This window comes from Halichoerus grypus, chromosome 6 (genome assembly GCF_964656455.1).
Source record: "Halichoerus grypus chromosome 6, mHalGry1.hap1.1, whole genome shotgun sequence".
Lineage (NCBI taxonomy): Eukaryota > Metazoa > Chordata > Mammalia > Carnivora > Phocidae > Halichoerus > Halichoerus grypus.
The window spans coordinates 108,354,978-108,377,676 of record NC_135717.1 but is presented as its reverse complement, the minus strand read 5'-3'; the positions used below and the strand labels follow the sequence as shown (position 1 = coordinate 108,377,676).

The following is a 22,699-nucleotide window of genomic DNA, read 5'->3' as shown; positions in this document are numbered from 1 at the left end:
AAATGGAACCAATATCATTATCAATATCATTATTTTTATTCTTTAAAACACGCACACATACACACACACACACACTCCAAGTAAACAGCTTACCTTAAGATTGTTCTGAATTCAGCTTCAGAAATGATCCAAGTTGGATATCTACAAATCAATAATTATGAAATTACAGTCAATTAGCTTGAAGATAAAGATGTTTTTACTTTATGATTTTTAACATTTTTTACAAAAAATTAGTTGCATTTTAATCCTCTACAAGTTTTTGTTTGTTGCTTTGACCATTGCAGTAAAGTTTTAACATATTTTTAAAATACATTACAAAATCAGTAAACACTCTCAACTTAAAGGATTTGACTTTTTTTATTGTTTGCAAAGCCTATTGATGGTTCATAGCCCAAATATCCTCTTATTCACCATTACTGAACTGAACTAAAAATTAACATTTTAAATAAAACAGGGTAAGAACTGCTGAACTGGTCCCATTTTATGATACTGAACACTAGACTGGAATTTATTTTAGAGAAACCTGTATATACACCATATTCATCACACATATAGCGTGTATGCGTGTGCATGTATATACCATATATATGTATGCATATTGGTAGATGGCACACTAATAGTCATACACATACAAATTTAAGGGAAAAAAACAGGTAGATCTAAACATTTCATAGAGGAAGCCAAGTATTTGGGTAAAATCAACTGGATTAAATTCAACCTAGCTCAGGTTTTAAATAAACTGATATTTTGGTGATTTTAATAAAAATAATAGCAACAAAAATTGTGTGTTAAGTTTGATAGTTTATAGAATACTTTTCACATTCTTGTTCTGGTCTTCAGTAACCCTCATAGCCATAAATGTGTTCCCTCCTAAATACTGTTAGGGTAAACTTGGTCTCAATTGACACAGAGGTAATTACATAGAAAGCTTGTCCCATCAAATGCACATTCTGAGAATAGCCTTTCCATTTAAAATACAGACTATGTCATGTTTCCTCATAAATCAAACAGTTGTAAAATCTACTTATTCATATGGCTGAACCTAGACCTTTAGATCTTGCCTCAAACATCCCTCTCCCAGAATGACAGCAGATATTAATCAGATAATGACTCAAATCAATACATAACTATATACCATATTAAATGTCATGAAGAAGGCTCATATAGTACTTTGAGTGCAATGGGGATCCTGAATTGGTCTGAGGGAATAAAGGAGAGGAATAAAATTTGAACTGAGAGTTACTGGGTAAAGACAGAGCAGAGAGAGTTTCCATTTAGAAGAACTGGCAGGTGCAATGTACTAATGCAGGAAGGAGCGTGGCACTGTTGAGAAGCAGGAAGAAGGCTGTTCAGGTTAAAACACAGAAATGGAGTGTTGTGTAGGTGTGCGTAAAGTTGGCGAGGTTAGGCAGGGCCATAGCAGGTTAGAGGAAGGTTAGTTTTTATCTTACACACTACAGGAGGTTACTGCAAGGTTTATGCAGAGGAGTGAGGTAGTTAGATCTCCTTGAAGATGGTAGCTCTGGTGAGGAAAGAGAAAGTGGAGGAAGAGTGAATATAGGAACTGAGCAAACGGTATTGTTCTAGTTCAGGAAAGAAGGATGGTGGCTTTGACTAGAATATTCGCAAAATAAATTGATAAAATTGGTTTGTTTTAATAAGTTTTGGGAGATAGATTATAATCAGTCTCTCTCACTTGAATGTAAGCTACATGAGGGCAGAGACTGCATGTTTTACTGATCATTATATTCTCTGCCACAATACTTTGCACACAGTAGATACTCCAAAAAAGTTTTTTTCATGAATGAATGGTAGGAAAAGGAGAAGAGAGTGGAGATATGACTTAGGAAAGCATAACTGTCTAAAGCTCAGAATAGAGATCTTGACTGGATATATAAATTTGGAAGTCATAGGAATATTGGTAACATTGAAGCCATGGGAGTGGATGCAGTATCTACAGGGAGAAAATAGCTTAATAATGATAACTGAATTTTTGCAGACCCTATGTATCAGTCACTGTTCTAAGCATTTTACATGTTACAATCCAGTTAATCCATACAATAACCCCACAAAGAGTACTCTGTTTTTTATCTCACTTTAAAGATGAGAAAACCGGGCACCTGGGTGGCTCAGTTGGTTAAGCAACTGCCTTCGGCTCAGGTCATGATCCTGGAGTCCCAGGATCGAGTCCCGCATCGGGCTCCCTGCTCAGCAGGGAGTCTGCTTCTCCCTCTCCCACTCCCCCCCTCTTGTGCTCTCTCTCTCTCTCAAATAAATAAATAAAATCTTTAAAAAAATAAAATAAAAAAAAATAAAGATGAGAAAACCAAGGCACAAAGGAATTATATAATTTTCCCAAATTCACACACCTAGTAAATGGCAGAACTAGGGTATGGTAGGCAGAATTCTAAGATGGCCTCCAACATGTCCAACTCCTGGTGTTCACACCTTGTACAGTTTCTGCTCCTGTGTGGGGCAGAACCTATCCCCAAATGTGATGGGAAAAAATTCCCATGACTTAGTTATTAATAAATTGACTTTGAATTAATCAAAATCAAAAGGGAGATCCTTGTGGGCCTGGCCTAATCAACTGATCCATTTGAAGGAGATTGGGCCCTCCCTGACATCAGAGATTAAAAGTGTGAGAAGGCCTATGCAGAGGCCCACATGGTGGAGCATTGGGAGCAGCTTCTAAGAGCTGAGAATAGCCCTTGGCCAATAGCCATCAAGAAAATGGGGAATTCAGTCCTACAACCACAACAAGTTGAATTCCGCCAACACCAGTGAGCTTAGAAGAGGACCTCAAGCCTCAGATGAGACCTCAGTCCTAGCTGACTTCTCAGGCTTGATTTCAGCCTGTTGAGACCCTGAGCAGAGGACCCAGATGAAATCCATCCAGACTTCTGACCTACAGAACTGTAAAATACTAAATGAGTATTGTCTTAAGCCATAAGTCTGTGGTAATTTGTTATACAGCAATAGGAGACTAATAACACATGATGAAACCTGAGTAGTTGGTTTACATAGCCTGGGCTGCTAAAGTCTGGGCTACTTTGCAGAAGGCAGAAGAGGTGGGAAAATGAGAAGAGAGGCTAATAATGACAGAACCCTGAGGAATGCAGACATTTAAGAAATGGGCAGTGGAAAATGAACCAGCAAAGGAGACTGAAGACAAACAAACAAGCCAGGAAAGTCCAAGAGAGTATGGCATTAGAGAAGCAAAGAAGGATCTGTGGAAGGACAGAGACTGACTGAGTAAGAGTGTACAGTGCCACAGAGTGCAAATCAGATGAGGACTGGAGAACATTTCTTGGATTCAATAAGATGGAAGATGGTGATATTGGCTTTCCCCTGGCCAATTAAAAAAGCAGAGTTGGCATTTTAGAACCCCTTTTGTTTTTTTAATTTATAACCCCTTTTGTTTTTTTTTAATGTGATGGGCTGGGGAGAAAAAAATATTTTCCAGACATTTTTATTATCCAATATTTTCATGCAGAAGCATTATAAACCTCTTCCTCAAGAATTAGACACATTTTGTTAATTACAGCAGGCTTGAAAAGTAAATCAATTAAGATGTTTTGTCACAAAATTGAACTTCAAGGATTAATATTTTTTTAAGTGACAAGGCAAAATTGCACCCAGTAGTATTCTAAAGAATATTTAATCTCATGAGCTGACTAATGAAAAATAGTAGAAAGAGGAGAACACAAAAGATAGCATTCAATTTCCAAAACTCATTTATTTTGTTTATACCACCACTCTAAGGGAAAGTTATTCTTTTCTCCTAAGAAAATATGAAATCAGATGCAGAAGCAAAATGTAAATAGGCATTAAGCAAATCAATAAAGATCCATTTTGACTATAATAGAGTACAATCGAGAAGACAAAGTGTACACACAGAGATAATTAAATTTATGACTTTTTATGCTGCTATATTCACCCTTTGATGTTGCTTTTGGGTTCTCTTGTACCAGTACTTCACTTTGGTGACAAATTTTATGGGAGGCAGGAATAACAATGACAACCCTCCCCTTATCCCATATAAAATAACAAAATAATAAGATTCAAACTACCTTGTTATTCCTATACATGGGGGGATATACTTGTCTCCAGTGGAACCCTCAGGAAAGGAAAGGAGAGTTTATCCAGGGATCTCTGACACATAGCCAACATAGCAACAGGGCCATGTTCAATGGCTCAGCCTGAACTGAGATTTAAATTTTCTATTTTGAATGATAAGACAGATGTACAATGGGATAGAGACCCAAGTGCAGGAGTGTAGTTTTAATGCATCTTCTGGTGGCTTACATGAAATTTTTCCTCCCTTTTTCTCATTTGAGGCTTTTGTCCCAGATACGGTTGTGAGTTCACCTGTTCCTAACACTTCACTCATGCACAGATGGCTTAAGAGTCCTGATACAGTTATTGCTTATATTCCCAAGATTACCATTTGTTTTGCTGTTCACTTACATTTTAAGGATCTTCAATTTGTTTCACATCCAACTTATTTTCATGTATTTGGCTCCTACCTTTAGTTGTTTATGAACAAGCCAGCTCTTACTAACAGAGGTAACCTTACTAGTGAGCATATGACTGCTTTCTAGTGTAAGACAAATCTCGATTCATTAATGAGTCACACCATCTTCATAAAGAAAAGTGACTTTTATCATCCTGGCATAAAATTCTTTAAAAAAGAAAATTTCACTTATATGTGGAACTTAAGGAAAAAAACAAATGAGCAAAGGGGAAAAAAAAGAAAGAAAGAGGTAAACCAAGAAACAGACTCTTAACTATAGAGAACAAACTGATGATTACCAGAGGGAAAGTAGATTGGGGGGTGGGTTAAATAGATGATGGGGATTAAGGAGTACACATGTGATGAGCACAGGGTATTACATTAAAGTGTTGAATCAGTACATTGTATACCTGAAGTTAACTAACTGGTATTTAAACAAAAAATGTTAAAAAAAAAAAAAAAAAGAAAAGAAAAGTCTACCACCCATTAGTGTGATCAGTCAGTCATTCCAGGAAATAGATCACATCTTCCTAGTCTATGAGTCCTGAACCTCTAACCAAAACAAGAAGCTTGAATAGAGTGCTTATTTTCTTTAAAGTCCTTCTCTTTCAATTCATGGAATTTTGAGATGAACCTTAAAATGAGGACTGGCCATTTTTTTCTCAAAAAACAAAAAAAAATACCACTCTCTGTGAAAATATAAGACAAAGATGAGTATGAGAAATCTTCTCAAATTTTACTTTATATGTTGGTTATCCTAGAATCATATTGTAGTTTCCCATAGAATTGACAACTAAATAAATTCTTGGCTGATGTTTCAGAATTTTCATCTCAAACATTCCAAATCCCTGATGGCCTTAAACTTCAAAGCCTAATCATTCAATTGATTTATTATAACTTTTCCCAGTTGGGATGTACAAGCAACAAGTCTTTCCAGTAGTTCCATGTTACACAAACTGTGAGACAGGTAGCTCCTCATCATCATGTTGTCCAACCCTAACTTCTTATAATTTCCCCCAAACTATGTTTTTCAAATTAGGCTGTATTTACTGCATGTAAATACTCCACACTGGCTTCCAATTACTTCAAATTCTGGTATATTTGAAAATGCTGTTTGTTTTAGTGAGCAGAGCTCCTGGTATAATAAGAGTAGAGAACATCTCTTTCATTCATATCCTTGTACTGATAAACTATAGTCCCCAGAGCAGGTAACTTTTTAAGCTTCACAAGACTATGGGTCTACAATGAATATAAAATATAGACAACACTTTGGTCTGAAGTCTTTTCAGAAGAAAGATATATGATCCAGATTTTAGGAATCCAGATAAAATTCTAACTTTAAACTCCTTATATTTGCTCCAAAACTACATTGACTTTAGGGAGATTTAGATTTCCAGTTAAAATGAGTCCTCATGGGGCGCCCGGGCGGCTCAGTCATTAAGCATCTGCCTTCGGCTCAGGTCCTGATCCCAGGATCCTAGGATCGAGCCCCGCATCTGGCTCCCTGCTGGGCGGGAAGCCTGCTTTTCCCTCTCCTGCTCCCGCTGCTTGTGTTGCCTCTCTTGCTGTCTCTCTCTGTCAAATAAATAAATAAAATCTTAAAAAAAAAAAAAAATGAGCCCTCATAACAATGACAGGAGCAGAAACCAGAACTAGATTGGTTTAAACTATGCTTGTATCCTATTGTACTTTGATTTTAGCTCTGTTTTGATATCAGTGGAAATGATACTTTTAAAAATCAATTTCTTCTTTTATTTTTTTATTTTTTATTTTTTTTCCTCAAAGATTTTATTTATTTGACAGAGAGACACAGCGAGAGAGGGAACACAAGCAGGGGGAGTGGAAGAGGGAGAAGAAGGCTTCCCACGGAGCAGGGAGCCCGATGTGGGGCTTGATCCCAGGACCCCGGGATCATGACCTGAGCCGAAGGCAGATGCTTAACTGACTGAGCCACCCAGGCGCCCCCAATTTCTTCTTTTAAAAAGGGATTTCACTTCTGCTCCCATTTTCACTTAACTTTGGGGATCTACTGTATTGGATCCCAAAGTATTTCTTAACTGCTTCACAGTTAATAAGAGAAAAACTTAACTTTCATGACTTGACTCTAAAACACATTACAGGGGTGCCAGGGTGGCTCAGTCAGTTAAGCGTCTGCCCTTGGCTCAGGTCATGATCCTGGGGTCCTGAGATCGAGCCCCACATCAGGCTCCCTGCTCAGTGGGGAGCCTGCTTCTCCCTCTCCCTCTGCCTGCTGCTCACCCTGCTTGTGCACTCTCTCTCTCTCTTTCTCTCTCAAATAAATAAATAAAATCTTAAAAAAAAATTAAACATATTACAAAGAATGTATTAAGTGATGGCAAACTTCTGGGAGAGTGTACTTATAATTGAGGTCCAATCCATAGCTATTGGTATTTAGGACATTGGAAACCTTGACAAAAAAAAATAATAATAATAAATTTCTTAAGGGTTGCTATATATTTTTGTGCTTCATAAATAATTATACCTTCAGGTATATCTACATATCCAAACACTACCAGACAACTAGCTTTTAAATTATAAATCTCCTTGGTGGAATTCTTTTAAGTGGCAGGTGAAAAAAGGTGAGGAGGGTTAAATTTTTATTCATTTTTAAAGAATGAGAAGTAATACACAGAAGGAATTAAGTAATTTAAAAGAAACAGATGGGAAATTGTGTATTAAATAGAGTTTCTGAAGGATAAGTTGAATTAATTTGATATATATATATTTTTTAAGATTTTATTTATTTGCGAGAGAGAGAATGAGAGACAGAGAGCATGAGAGGGAGGAGGGTCAGAGGGAGAAGCAGACTCCCTGCTGAGCAGGGAGCCCGATGTGGGACTCGATCCCGGGACTCCAGGATCATGACCTGAGCCGAAGGCAGTCGCTTAACCAACTGAGCCGCCCAGGCGCCCAATTTGATATATTTTAGTTAATGAACTTAATCTTTACAATAAAAATGATAGCTACTATTGAGAAACAATTATTTACCAAGTTTTTAACATACACTATTATATTAGAAATCTTGCAAAATAGGGATTATTTTCTCATGTGAAAGGTATGGTTTCAACCACTTGCTTTAATGAAAATAGGTACTAATAGAATTCCCCAAGTTCCAATCCAAATTTGTTTTCAACAAGGAACTGAGTCACTCACTCTGTCATCAAATAGATGGTTCTTCTAACTATTAAATGGGCTTTTCCCCACTATCACTTTTTAATGTCAAAAGAAGGGAAAAGATCAGTTCTTAAAAGCTTATTTCCTATAGGAAACATTTTCTAGGTAATGCCAGTAAAATCTGGTGAAAAGGAACAGGTTGTTCTGCCTTAGGGTTTTTTCATTTGTCTTGTTTTGTTTTTAATAAAACTTAAGGAACTGTATGTGTTTAGGCAGCACCGAGCTTTCCATTGTTCATTAATAAAAGATATTTTGGAAGAAAAAATAAGACTCACCATATTCCAGATCAACACAGTCTTTGTTTTTTTCTATGTGTAGACTTGAGCAAAGTGGAAGTTCGAGTGTGTTAATATTTTAAAAAGGTTGAAAAGGTAGGGGTCAGAAAACTTTATATATAAAGGGCCAGATGGTAAATATCTTATGCTGGCTGGACCAACAGGTCTCTGTCACAACTACACAATTCTACCATTGGTTGGTAGATTGGGAAAGCAGCTTAGACAATACATAAATGAATGTGTATGGCTGTGTCCCAATAAAACTTTATTTACAAAAACTGTACCTGGACTGGATATGGCCCAGGGCCTGTGGTTTGCTGACCCTGAATAGGAGAATAATAAAATACGATCATAACATGGAAATGGTGAAGCCAAGACATTTTCTCATAATGTGTTAAAAGCCTTCTCATTGCTTTGTTCAAATAGTTAGCAGCAACATTCAGGTATAAACATTAGGTTTTAGGCTAGACCTTTAGTCGTGGAAAAATAGGCCAACTATTCCTTTAGTTCTTTTGGAATGTCCTCAAATGAAATATTCTCAAATACAAAATTTTTAAGGACTTATAGTAAGCTGTTAAAACCAACAGTATTTTCATCTCCTCTTTAGTGTAAAGAATTTCACAATTTGGCATCTTACAATGATGTGTGCCTTTGAAGGAGAGACTGAGAACATCTGCAGGTAAATTTGAAGTTTCTAATTATATATAATTTTTCCTAACTTACCCTAAAAACTCTCTGAAAGAGATAGTGTTATAAGTCACCTTTTATAGGTCATGAATATGAAGTTTAAGGTGATTTAGTATATTACCGAGGTTACATAGATACTAAACTATAAGGCCAGGATTTGAACAATGTAGTCCTATACTTAGAGCTACTATGTATGGTTGCGCAATTTATGCACCCCTTAGAACATAAAAGGGCATAGATCGTATAGATTTATATGTTTATTGTAGAAATTTTCCACAGGTGAAAGTAAATTTTATCTTACAAAATCAGTATTATGACTTTTTTAACGAAAGGATATATATTTTAGAAGCACCCTTTTTTGTAATTCACAATAATGTGCCATATATGACAGCTCCAATCCTGGGTTGACTCTAAAGACCTTGTTCTTTTACATTATACCAAATGAACTCAGTGCCAGGACAGCCACCTGGAAGGTTACAAAGAGTAAGGTCTTGAGGAACTCCGTGTTCCTACACTGTATGTGTAACATTGTAACATTAGCCATTTCCCTGCCTTTAAGTCCTGGGAATCGTTAATTACCATGAAAACAAATATAGAGAATGAAAAAGGAGATAGGAATTAAAGATACTCTGAACATTAGAGCATGATTGACTAGATGTAGAAATATATTATTGATTAAGATTGGGAGATAGTGTCTGGAGGAAGAAGGAAGATGACTTATTTTTGAGGCTAAAAGGATACAGATGGTGGAGAAATCAAAAAGAAGTTGAAAATATGTACCCAAAGCTAAGAGAGTGGTCAAAGCTAGAGTTAGGGATTTGGGTGTCATTTCCATAAAGGTATAAGAGCTAATGCCAAGAGAATGAGAGAACATAGTTGGAAAGAATCTAGGACTGGGAGAGGTGGAATCTACAAGATGAGCCACAAAATAAAAAGAAAGAAAAAGTGTGATCAGAGAAGAGATATGACAAATTAAAAATAGGATCACTGAAGCCAAAAACAAACAAAACATGTGTTAATGAAGAGTTTCATAAGAATGTCTCCTACTTCAAAGAGTTCTAGGAAGATGAGAACTGTGCAGAAATCACTTCAGCTGGCAATTCAGGAGTAACTAGTGAATTCTTCAAAGTCAGTCTCAATCCACTAGTAAAAGAAGGGGCTAGAATAGGGTGGGGGAAAAGGATGTAGAAATAGAGTGTGTAGACTATTTTTTTTAATCTAAAATTTAGAAGAAGGCAGAAAAAGAGGAAGAAAGGATAAAGATTTGCTTCATTTTTTTAAAATTTTATTTATTTATTTGACAGAGTTGTTTCATTTTTTTTTAAAGAATGGAAGCTCATTGGAAACTTTTGAAGTTGGGAAATATAAAAGTGAGGGATAAATAAGTGACACTACTATATGTTATAGAAGACCCAAGAATCCCAAGTCAAAATAATTAGTGGCTGCAAGTAAAATCCTGTCCTGGTTCTATCTATTGTTTTAAGCAGCTTTATTGAGATATAATTTATATGCCATAATATTGACCCATTTTAAGTGTAAATTCAATGATTTTTAGTATATTTGCAGAGACTTTAATCTTACATGTCCAATAACTGACATAATCATAAGAATTCTTAGTCTTGGGCGCCTGGGTGGCTCAGTCGGTTGGGCGACTGCCTTCAGCTCAGGTCATGATCCTGGAGTCCCAGGATCGAGTCCCGTATCGGGCTCCCTGCTCGGCAGGGAGTCTGCTTCTCCCTCTGACCCTCCCCCCTCTCATGCTCTCTCTCTCTCATTCTCTCTCTCAAATAAATAAATAAAATCTTTAAAAAAATAAATAAATAAATAAATAAAATAAAAATTAAAAAAAAAAGAATTCTTAGTCTTATCTGTCTTAGAGTATTGCAAGAACACAGAACCTCATCATAAGAATAGAAACATAAAACAAAATAATAGAGACACATCAGTGTGATGGGCTGCAATAAGATTACAGCTCATCATGTGGAATGAGGCAAATGCCCTAAATAGTTGCTTTTGTAGCCTTTACAATAGATAATTAATAAGCCACATTCTATGAATCAAGTAAGCTTTTGTTTAATAACATTAAGAATCTATCTAGATCCATAATTGACTCATAAAGTAACTATGCAGTAACATATTACCTATAGTACATTTTTGCCTCATATTGACCTCTTAGGTTTTTGTGTTTTGTTTTTTTTTTTAATTTGTTCACTTGCTTGTTTTTGGTCATACATCCCAAGGCAATTTCATACCATTTAAAGTAGCCATTGTGTTAGTTCTTTGTGTTTAACCTCAATCTTGGGTTGTGAAAACTTGCTGGTGCCTACAAATAACAAACATCATGTAACTATCCCTTTCTGTAGTTTTTTGTGAAATTCACGAATTTAGATACTTGCATACTTGGTTTCTGAATGATTTCCAGACTTACAGCATATTCATGCTTTACCTAAATTGAGAAAAAGCTCTTCGAGTAAGTAAAAAATAAACAGTACAAAAATGAAGATTAACCATGGTTTACTCATAACATACCTACATATGTTACCGCCCGTCAGGATATCAGATTACAGAGATGTAATATATACTTATTTTATATTAAAAAATATAACAGAAAAAAAAGAATTGTAGAGCTAAATCTAAACCACCCAAGCTTCTAAGTAATTATACCTCATATCTAAAAATTTCCCCAAGTTAAGATCTAGAGAAGGAAACCTACCTAAAGACATATATGTTATTATATTATAAAATTATTATAACTATAATGTAAAATTATATTGTGTAAGACTGATGAATCACAGACCTGTACCTCTGAAACAAATAATACATTACATGTTAAAAAAAAAAAAAGATAATAGGAAGGGAAAAATGAAAGGGGGGAAATTGGAGGGGGAGATGAACCATGAGAGACTACGGACTCTGAGAAATAAACTGAGGGTTCTAGAGGGGAGGGGGGTGGGGGGATGGGTTAGCCTGGTGATGGGTATTAAAGAGGGCACATACTGAATGGAGCACTGGGTGTTATATGCAAACAATGAATCATGGAACACTACATCAGAAACTAATGATGTAATGTATGGTGATTAACATAACATAATAAAATAAAATTTAAAAAAATTATAACAATATGATAATATATATATTATTAAAACCATTTAATTGAACCCATTTGAATATGTTAGCTCTTTTTCAAATACAATATGTAAAGTTATTAAAACAAATCTCTCCTTCATATAGTAGACAAAGAAAAATAGCCACTTTCTTATTAAACATTAGAAAGAAATATGTAAGACTTACTTTGCTCTAACCTCTTTCTCATAAATTTTAGTAAACACTGATTTTTTAAAAAGCTAAAGAAAAGTGAAAAGAAAAGCTTAAAATTAGAAGAGTATAAATCTAATTTATATGTTTCTATCATAACAAAAAATTAAATAATAACTAAAATATATGTTGAGATGGAGTTAAATGTGTGATTTCTATAAGTATTCATGAAATTAAACTGGGTAGGAAGAGATGAAGTACTTTTTCAAAGCACTGACTTTATCATCTTTAGTTTATCTGTTAAAATTTTCACAGGAGTTGACAATCACCATTAGTTTTTTCCTCCATGAAAGGAAATTATTACCAGCTCAAATGCATTTTCTGTAATCATTATTCAACTATATGTTGTCTTGTGAGATTGCAAATTTTCTCAGGGATGATAAAACTACTGACAGATCCATTTCTTCCTTTAATCATCCAAAAATGAATTATGGTCTTTGAAATTCTTCTGACACAATAACCATTACTGCCTTCTTAGAGTGCCATTCTAACCACACAAAACCTATACCACTTGGGAATCTTTCAAGCAACTCTTTCAAATGTAAAGCCCCTTCCATCAACAATCCTCACTTTTAGATCTAGTTTTGAAAGAAATTGTCCCATGTCCAAGTTGTTTTCTACTCACCTCTTTTCATTGATCAACTCAGCCCACCTACATCAGTCAAGTGTTTTATCTTACAGTCCTCTTGTTTTGCAATTCTGTGTTTTTGCTCATGAGATTCTTGCTACCTTCTGTAAAGTAGTATTGACTACTACTTTCCAATTACACTCATATAGGATGGGGATGGTTTTAAAACCAAAGAAGGAAAAAACAACATAAACATGCAAATCTGAATTGATAATGTTGAATATGAGTCAACACTAATGAGAGAGGTGAAAGGAGAATGCACAATAAAATTTCATCAGTAACTACAGAATAAGAATTTATGTTAAGGATAATAAAAATCATTAACAGAAGTTTATTCAGCTCATTCTATGTTCCACACACTTCTGGGTATTGCAAATACAGTGATAACCAACAAGAACAAGTCAAACACATCTTTGCTCCCATTGAGCTTAAATTTTAGGGAAAGGAGATACAAAGTGTGCTGATAAAAATAAGTGTTATGAAGATTGCATTTGATCAGGACCATATCTGAAGTCCTCTGTCCAATACTAAACACATGCTTCTGACAATTACAGATAAAATATAAATCATGTAACCTAATGTTTGCTGATAAGTAATTGAATTTGTTTGAAATTGTTTGTAATTGTTTTCTATCTTTGGGGCACAATTTGTTTCTTAAGAACAGAGATCTGTATCTAACACTTCCCACAAAGTACTTAGAATAGCAACATCAACAGAGCAGAGGTCAGAAAAATCTTTTTTTAAAGAGTTCTGAGCACTATCATAAAGCAAACATCTTTTTTTTTTTTCATTTCAGTTTTGATTTTCAAAGTCTCTGTAGCTTCCCACTGTGCACAACAGCACTTTTTTTTTTTTTAAGTGATAGAGTTGTTAACTTTATTGTGGACATTATTTCACAAATATTTATGTGTATCAAATTATTACATGGGACACCTTAAACTTACACAATGTTATATGTTTATTGTATCTCAATAAAGACAGGAAAAATAATTTCAAGATGATAACAGCAGAGCATAAAACTAAGCATGGCCTTTTCTGAGCGAAGGACTTTGTGTGACAGCACTGATGTCATACACATGAAGCTGGCCCTGGTTCCCCCTACAAAAACAAATCTGAAATCTGACCCCTTGTCACCATCTCCTCTGCTAACAACCTGGCCTGTGCTACTACCTGGGTTACTGCTCTAGGCTTTCAAGTGAAATCCTTGCACAACAGCACAAACTTAACTTTCTGAAAGTCAATAAAATGTATAATAAAATTATTTTCTAGGTTTAACATATATTCTTATCTTTTGAACAAATATAGCTTTTTTGCATGTGAGAGGATGGAAAAATATCTGAATCACCACTGTTCCAAGGGATGAATGTAAAAGTAAAAATTAAGTGCATTTAACCATACTGCTATTTTTTTTCAAATAGAAAGTGCCAAGCCAGTCACTGTCAAAAGGAAATAGGCTACAGGTTTACAAAGTGTTTTATCAGAAGTTTGTTTCATGTAAGTCTGGAATTCGGTTTTCTTAAATTCAGGTATTAATTTTCATGGAGTTAAATTTTTTAAAGGCGTTACTTTATATAAACATTAATACCAAAGTCAAGAGATATGGTGGCTACATTGTATTGATCTTTAAAAGAGATGATATTGCCACGGGGTAATGTGTAATGCACATTTGCCTATAGAAGATCAATTTCCAATAGCTTGTGCTAATACATACATAGAGATATACATCTATACAAATAGATAGACACAGATTCATAAAAGTATAGATACAGGATCTGTTTTGTTGTTAAATATTTTGACTTTCACTCAGATTATATATACACATATATTCTTAGGGAAGAGGAATCACTTAAGGCATAAAAATATCTATTTTGGCACTATAAGGTTTTTCATAAACTATGTAATTAATTTGAGTAAGCTGTGTGACTCAAAATTCCACAAGAGGAATACTTTTAGAACCTTATATCTTAGGTAGAAGAAAGACAAAATATTCTGGCCTGTTTTGACTAAGAAGAACATAAGGAAAGTGAGAAAGCAATCAAAGAAAGGCAGCACTACTGAAGCAGGAAAAGTGAGGTTTATCTGATTTTAGAACAATGACTCTCAACGCTTATTCTCTTTCCTGTCCACAACTTTGAATAACAGAGAAAACCCAAAAACACACAGATAATGTTTAGGACTCTGCCCCTCATCTACATTTAAGTCACTCCACATAACAGGAGTCAATTTAGATGAAGTCTGGGGGATATAATATAATAATATAAATTTCTAGCTTCTGAAAGAGGGAGCTTGAGCCTTTGCCTTCTATTTCAGCCTTATATCACTCTCCTTCAAACTGCTTCACTGCCCCATCACACTATCGGACTCCAAGATCTCACATGCCATCTACTTCTTAACACTACAGATGGCTCCCTCTTCCCTCCCTGCCCTGAAAGTTTTCTCATCAAGGTCGATTGCCTAATGACAAGTAATTCAAAAAATACATGTATTTTTAGTTCTGATCTTACTTAACCTTTATGTAGCTTTATTACATTTTAGCCCTCTTTCTGTTTGGAAAAGCTTTCTTTATTCAAGCCACACCACACTATCCACACTCTCCATAATTTGTCTCTCCTCCTTGGTTTCTTCTGTGAGCTCCTTTGCCCATCCTTTAAGGAAGACACTCCTCGGAAATCTGTCTTGGGTTTTATTTTCTTCTTATGCATATTTCCTATGGACAATTTTACTCACTTCCATGGTTTTAATGGTCAACTCTAGGCTGATAAACCCAAATCTCGACATTGCTAGTTCAAGTCTCTTTTCTGAGTTCCAGACATAAATACAACTCCCTGCTGATCGGTTTTACTGACGGTCCATAGAGATATCAAATTTCACAAATCTAAAACTGAATTCATTGCTATGTCATTACCCCTCCCCAAATTAACCCTCTTTTTAGGTTTTCTGGTTTAGTTGTTGGCATTAAGTTTCATCCTGTTGCTCAAGCAATAAACTTTGAGCACCATCCGGCCCCTTCCTCCCTCTCAACCTCATACATCCAATAACCAAGTTATATTGACACTTCAGTTCAAACATCTCTCAAGTCTATCCACTTTGTCTTCATCTCCATTCAAGCAATCATAGCCATTTCTTCCACAGCTCACATCTGTTTCTGCACTAGCCTAGCTGCTTACAATTGTTACCAGATCAAATCTAGTATCCTAATTGCAGTCAGTGTGACCTTTTTAAAATGTTATGCTAGTCATTTCACTCTCCTGTTCAAAATCCTTTAACTGGCCCCCCATTGTTTCTTTCATTCATTCACTAAACTCCTAGTCTATTTACAGAATGTATATTATGCTAGGCACTTTGCAGAGTGCCAGGGCTACACTGACCATAAAATATTACCCAGCAATATAGTTTTGTCTCTGAAACAAAGAATTGGTTCTTCTACTAACCCCAGACTCCAGATTCATGGTATCAGAACTTTTCATTAATCATTATTGTTCATTTATCTTAGTGATAATGATGCACTTACCCAGAATTTTTCATCCTATAAATGTTACTGATATCTATTTCTCTGCTTTGCTTCTGTTTTACCTCTCAATACCTTCCAGATTGACCTTGGTTAAATAATTGGTGTTATCAAATAATAACAATAGATTCTATTTTTTATTTTCAGTCAGCTATGTTACAAATCCACCACTCAACCCAAGCCAACTTTGATTTTATAATTGGGCATTCTCCTCCCGGATAATGAATGCTCTAAGCAACCACAGCCCATAGTTGCCCATCCTGCATGTTAAGTCTGTAGCTCAAGTGTTCACAAAAATAGCAATACAAATTTTTCTTATTTATTAATATCATCATTAATTAACCCTGAACTGAGGACTTCCTGCAACAACACAGATTAAAAGTTCTTAGGTTTCCTAATTCTAACAACCTACACTAGAACATATCCTCTTAAATATATAGTTTCCCATCTCTAGCAGAATATTTGCAAGAATAACATTATAAACAAAATAACACTAGACTTTGACTTTAGTTTAGCTGAAAATTAAGCTGCTCAGTAAATTATCCTCAAGCCAGTGTAGAAAAAATGTGCATATTGACCACTCAAGAAAAGACTACAGGGAGTCAGGCTGGTGTAGAAGAAAAACATCTGGTTTGTTATCCATGAGAAGTGGTTTTAGCCTAAATTCTAATATGTTCTAATTGTGATTCTAAGTAAGTTAACAAGCTTTCACAGGTGTCACTTTTTGTTCTTCTTTTTTTTTTCTTTTAGATATAGTACAATGAGATTTATTCCTAATGTGATTTCTTCTTGGAATAACACACATGTCTAAGGGTTTCATGAGACCCTGTTGGATTTCTTTCCCAGGTTTTCCTTAGAGAAGTCTTCTCTAGTATGTGCACAAAATATTTTATTAACAAATGGAAATGCACTGAGGCTTCTAGCTTGATAAGCAAAGTAAGATCCAACTCATAGGATTGGAAAAGAATTAATTAAAATTGCAGTCCTAATAAGGATGTTTCCACATCATTAGTTTCATAATGTATCTGCTTCTGCTTATTTCACTGTCACTAGTAAAATTTAATTGCTTCATACTTCATATTTATTATTTTGCATATAGTATGTGTTTCAGATTAGAAAAAGTAATAGAAAAAGCACTAATCAAGCCAGGCCAGTCTCAGTCTTTTTTTACATGGTCTCTGATCATCCTCTTTTATACACACATTTGAGAAATTCTTGTGATTATATTTTTGTTAATTATATGTTATCTCTTAAGCCTCCTGTACTCCTTATGGCAGCATCTAACCTCTAAAATTCCAATTTGAACCTTAATATGCAAATTGGTATTAATTATATAGACAAACTTTTTTTTTATATAGACAACCTTTAAACATTATTTTCATGGTCTCAATGCCCAAAGCTCTAAAATACACACATATAAATAGTTAATAAAATCTGAAGGAAATATTTAAACAATTTTGAGATAGAAAATTTTTGTTTTCATTTTTATATACTTTTCGAGTATAAATTTAATTCTTCTAGCACTAGTTTTATTTCCAGTTCCAAATAATATCACACATAAATGGCTCTTTAGAAAAAGCTTAAAGGGACCTTAACTACTTCCTCTGAAAATTTTCTGAATGAAACACTGGTCCTAAGAGCTATTCTCTTTCCAAATGGCCAACTTGGTGAATCTGCCTTTCCAGAATAACAGGGATTTTGAGGACTGCCAATTTGTTATATAAGGGACCCTCTCTCCAGGTAATATTGGCATCCTTTGGGGTGCTCAAGTAATCTGATTGCTTCAAAATAAGGATTTAATAATATTTATTGAAATACAGTAATTTTTTTTTTTTTTAAAGATTTTATTCATTTATTTGACAGAGAGAGAGACAAGCGAGAGAGGGAACACAAGCAGGGGGAGTGGGAGAGGGAGAAGCAGGCTTCCCACTGAGCAGGGAGTCCGATGCGGGGCTCGATCCCAGGACCCTGGGACCATGACCTGAGCCGAAGGCAGACGCTTAACAACTGAGCCACCCCGGCGCCCCGAAATACAGTAATATTTATTGAAATATTTATGGAAATAAGGCCACATGGTTTCTTCAAACTTGATGGGATTATACTTTCAGTTTCATGACCTGTACCAGAGCACAAAACAATCTGGAACACTCTTTTCACTTTTCAGCAATGTAGTCCTGAAGCCCTTCTGTTTCCTCCCCTCAATATACATTTTTCTCTCTTTTTTTTTTCCCCTAATAACATTGTCTCAAAGGGATATTACAGACAACTGCTTAAGATAATGGGCAAAAAAGAGGTATATTTCCACAAATAGTGCAATTTATTATTGCCCTAAAAATATCTAAACATGGTCCAGGGCCAGGCCCATGATGATAATAATAAGGCACTTGCCAGAAAGGCAAAATTTAAGTGCAACCCCCCAAATTCAGTAATCAGTATAAGTAATATTTTAATGGAATATTCTAAAACATAAAAATTAATGCAAAAATTCCTGGTGAACAAAATATTAAAATTTTAAATAAAGAAAAGATATTATATGCTATATCTAGCTAAATAAGCCCTCACACTTGCCATTTATTTTATCTTGCATTAGTTAATTGTAGAGTAACTACTTTTCAACTCATAAGTGTCAGTACAAATATCATTAATCACTAAAGCTATAAATGTATTGTTTTTCCATACTTGTAATTTTACTTGTTGGCCACGGACACTTATGAGATGCACTTTATATTCAGCTGCTATTTCCAAAAGAATTTTAAGGAGATCCAATTTAATATAATGTTATTCTTCTCCCCTTCTTAATAATAATTAAATTGTTCATGTGCTTCAGGTAAAGATATTATTACAACTAATGTCACCTTGATGGAATTATTCCACCTATTAAGTTTTTTTTTAAAAGCATTTGAATCCACAAATAAAAATAACATAATAAATTCTTTATACTTCCATACAGAAGCACTAGTGTAACTGTGTAATTTATAATAACGAATTACAACTGGAAGACAACTTAAAAAACAGGTGCTTATGTACAATAAAATAAAAATAAACAGACCTTGATTGCAATAAGCATGAAGTTTTCAATTATTTAAAATTCGAGAAATGTAGATAATGGGCATCATAGAGATAATTTCTTGCTGAAGCTCCCCTTCCTTGTCTAAGTTTACCATTTTGCATTAGAACAGAGGGGGCAGTCTTTCAGCTGACCTAATGAAACACTGCTGCAAAAATAAGAGGCCAATCTGTGTGCAATTGCAGTTCAGCCAGAAAGAATGCTAATTCTTCAGTGCTTTCTTTAAAGAAATTATTCAGGCTTTCTGTGGCATGGAACACTGTGACCAGCCAGGAACTGTTAGAGATGAAAATAACCTTTCTTTGTTATGACTCCCAAAATGTAGTATTTGTTTCAGTTTCATAGGAGACTCTTGTACCTAGTTTTTTTTAAAAAGTGAGGGGTAGGATGCGGTGTGGAATTAGTCATGCCCTAGCCATTTTCCATAAAGGATATAATTTCCTAACTTAGAATGTGCTCCCAAGGGACTTGTAAGAAGAGTACAAAAATATGATATCGTTTCAAAATTGCTCAAGTATGGTCAAAGAACTCTGGTTATAGAGGAGGAGGAGGAGCTGATTTGAAGGCCCTCTCTACCCTTACTAGCTGTAGGACATTGAATTCTGATTTGAAATATCCTTTTCCATAAAACAGCATTACCAATACCCATGTCACAGAATTGTTGTAAGAATTAAGTAAACTGACAACTATAAATAATCTATAAATTATGAATGGTTACACAAATGTCATGAAGGATTTTAAAAGATAACAAAATATAATAAGAATATAAATTAGGATTGTAAAGCCAATCTGGAAATAAAATTAATTTTTAAATTATTGTTATCAGTCCATGGAAGTATAAGCTAATAAACTGAGATACTGCAATGAAATCATTTCTTACATTAAGATTTTCCCTTTTAGGAACATGAATTCAAAGACTAAAGAAATATTAATGATCTTTTCAATTTTTATTAGCTTGGGAAAGTCAATTAATTTTAAAAATACACCTTAAAAGTTATTTTCACTTACAAGAATAAAACAGAAAAAAAATCAGAAAAGCAGATGGAAAATTACTTTGGTTTGGTAACTTTCCAAGTGGTTTTTAAGTAACATAAAAATAATGGATACTAAAAATAAGACAATTCCATTATAAAGGAATAATTGAAGAGTAAAAATTTTACATCATAGTACTATTTGACTACTAGTAATAACCAGAGTAGATAATATGTAAATTAAATTGGAAATTTTCAAATAATCTTACCAGGTATATTAAAAAATGTATAGTTTCTTGAATTGTTACATTTGGTTTCCTTAAAATAACTTTATAAAACACAGACATATTTTGTATGACAAAAGAATTTTGAATAAAGCATATAAAATTCTTAAACTTTATTTTTTATCTTGATCAATTTCTCCTTTCTCTTTATTCTACTAACTCTTCTTTTTTTTTAAGACTTTATTTATTTATTTGACAGAGAGAGACACAGCGAGAGAGGGAAGAGCCCAAGGCAGACGCTTAATGACTGAGCCACCCAGGCGCCCCCCTGCTAACTGTTCTTGAGAAATGTTACCCACTTTGGGTTTTCATTACTATTAACATATGATTCTCAAATCTATTTCCATTCCCAAGCTCTCTTCTAAAGGCCATAGTCCTATTTTCAGTTATCTACTGGCCATGATACCTGGATATTTCCCATGGGCCCCTTAGCCCCTTCCAAAACAAACTCAACATCTCCCACCCTCTGACATCCACTTCTGTCTCTGTATTTCTGTCTGATTAAGAAGAACTGCTACCCACAAAATATGCTTTAATGTCATTTTTCAAATGCCAACTTGAGAGCCAGTAATCAAAAATGATTGAATTATATAACTTAGAAATACTTTACTAAAACTTCACAGGGGGAAGAAAAGGAAACTGCAAAGTAAGGGATAGAAGTACTCTAGTATTGAGAAAAGAACAAAACTTGTCATAATTCCCTAAGTCAAAGACACTTTAGAAAGATACACTCGGGGCGCCTGGGTGGCTCAGTCGTTAAACGTCTGCCTTCAGCTCAGGTCATGATCCCAGGGTCCTGGGATCGAGCCCTGAATCGGGCTCCCCGCTCTGCGGGAAGCCTGCTTCTCCCTCTCCCACTCCCCCTGCTTGTGTTCCTGCTCTCGCTGTGTCTCTCTCTGTCAAATAAATAAACAAAATCTTTAAAAAAAAAAAAAAAAAGAAAGAAAGATACACTCTACTATTTTATGAAAAAATTAAGTGCTGCATAAATAAAAGGAAGTGTTACTACACTAATGTATAGAGTATATTTTTCTAGGAATTGATACAAATGAGAAATGTTAAAAATCTGAATGTGTTTTGATAAATCTGTTGATAGTTCCACAGTAAATGTATTAAGTCAATATCTTCCAAATTGTATTTCACTTAGAGATGTTAATGTGTTTATTTGCAGAAGTGTTAGCTATCAAATACATTTGTAAAATTCTGCATGTAATTTTCTCTGAAGATTATAATGCATATTTCCAATAAACCTGTTTAATTTGACTAATCCAATTTTTTCTAAACTTATTTGACAGAGTTATTATTTTTCCAAAGAAACAATTCAGTGTCCTGGAGCTTACAGTTTGCATAAAGTTGAATTCAGGGAAGCCAAATCACAGAGTACATCCCTAACCTTTAACTATGAGATCAAAAAGGAAATGCTGTGTAACATACCTCTAATTAAAACTAGTAACATTCTGATTGTATTGGCCAAAACTGACCCCATGTGGTAAACCTTATATTAATAGCTATTAATTAAATAATTTGAACTGGAGCTCATTTATATCCTTATAAAATAAAAACAAAATACAGAACAAGTATCAAAAGCTACAATGTAAAAACATTTCCTGAATAAAGGAAAAAAATTGAAACTATATTTTGAAAGGTCATACTGCATACTTTGGAAAATAACTTATCCCACCCCAAAACACATCCTAGTAAAATTATCAGGCTTTAAAGAAAATTAAAAAATCTTTTGGGCAGCCATATACAATGGCCAAGTCACTTATTAGAGAAAGAAATTCAGACTATCATTTCAATAGCACCTTTTAATGTGTATACGTATATACATACATACATACATATATGGCCACGTGTGTGTGTGTGTATATATACATATATATATATGTATATATATATAGCCCACCTATGCTACTATTCATCTACTAAAATATATAGGCATATATTTTTAAAACATATATTTGTAAAAATGTAAGTATAAACTATTTTTTTAAGATTTATTTATTCATTTAAGAGAGAGAGAGAACGCACAAGCAAGGGGGGAGGGTGGGAGGAGAGAATCTTCAAGCAGACTCCCTGCTGAGCGCAGAGTCTGGCACCTGGCTCAATCTCAGGACCGATGAGATCATGACCTGAGCCGAAACCAAGAGTTGGACGCACAACTACCTGAGCCACCCAGGCATCCCAAACTATTTTTTTAATAAGTAAGTAGATGAACAGAATAGAGTGCAGGACATGAACTACAAACTAGAT

General features: G+C 34.6%; 1 protein-coding gene across 3 annotated transcripts in view; it reads right to left on the bottom strand.

Moving 5' to 3' along the window:
* Positions 1-22,699, bottom strand: part of CNTN1 (contactin 1) — a 359,923-nt gene that overhangs the window by 277,532 nt on the left and 59,692 nt on the right. For all 3 annotated transcript variants that reach the window (XM_078075893.1, XM_078075892.1, XM_078075891.1), the window contains exon 2: positions 94-141. The gene's annotated coding sequence lies outside the window, so the exon portion shown is untranslated. The remainder of the gene's footprint in view (positions 1-93; positions 142-22,699) is intronic.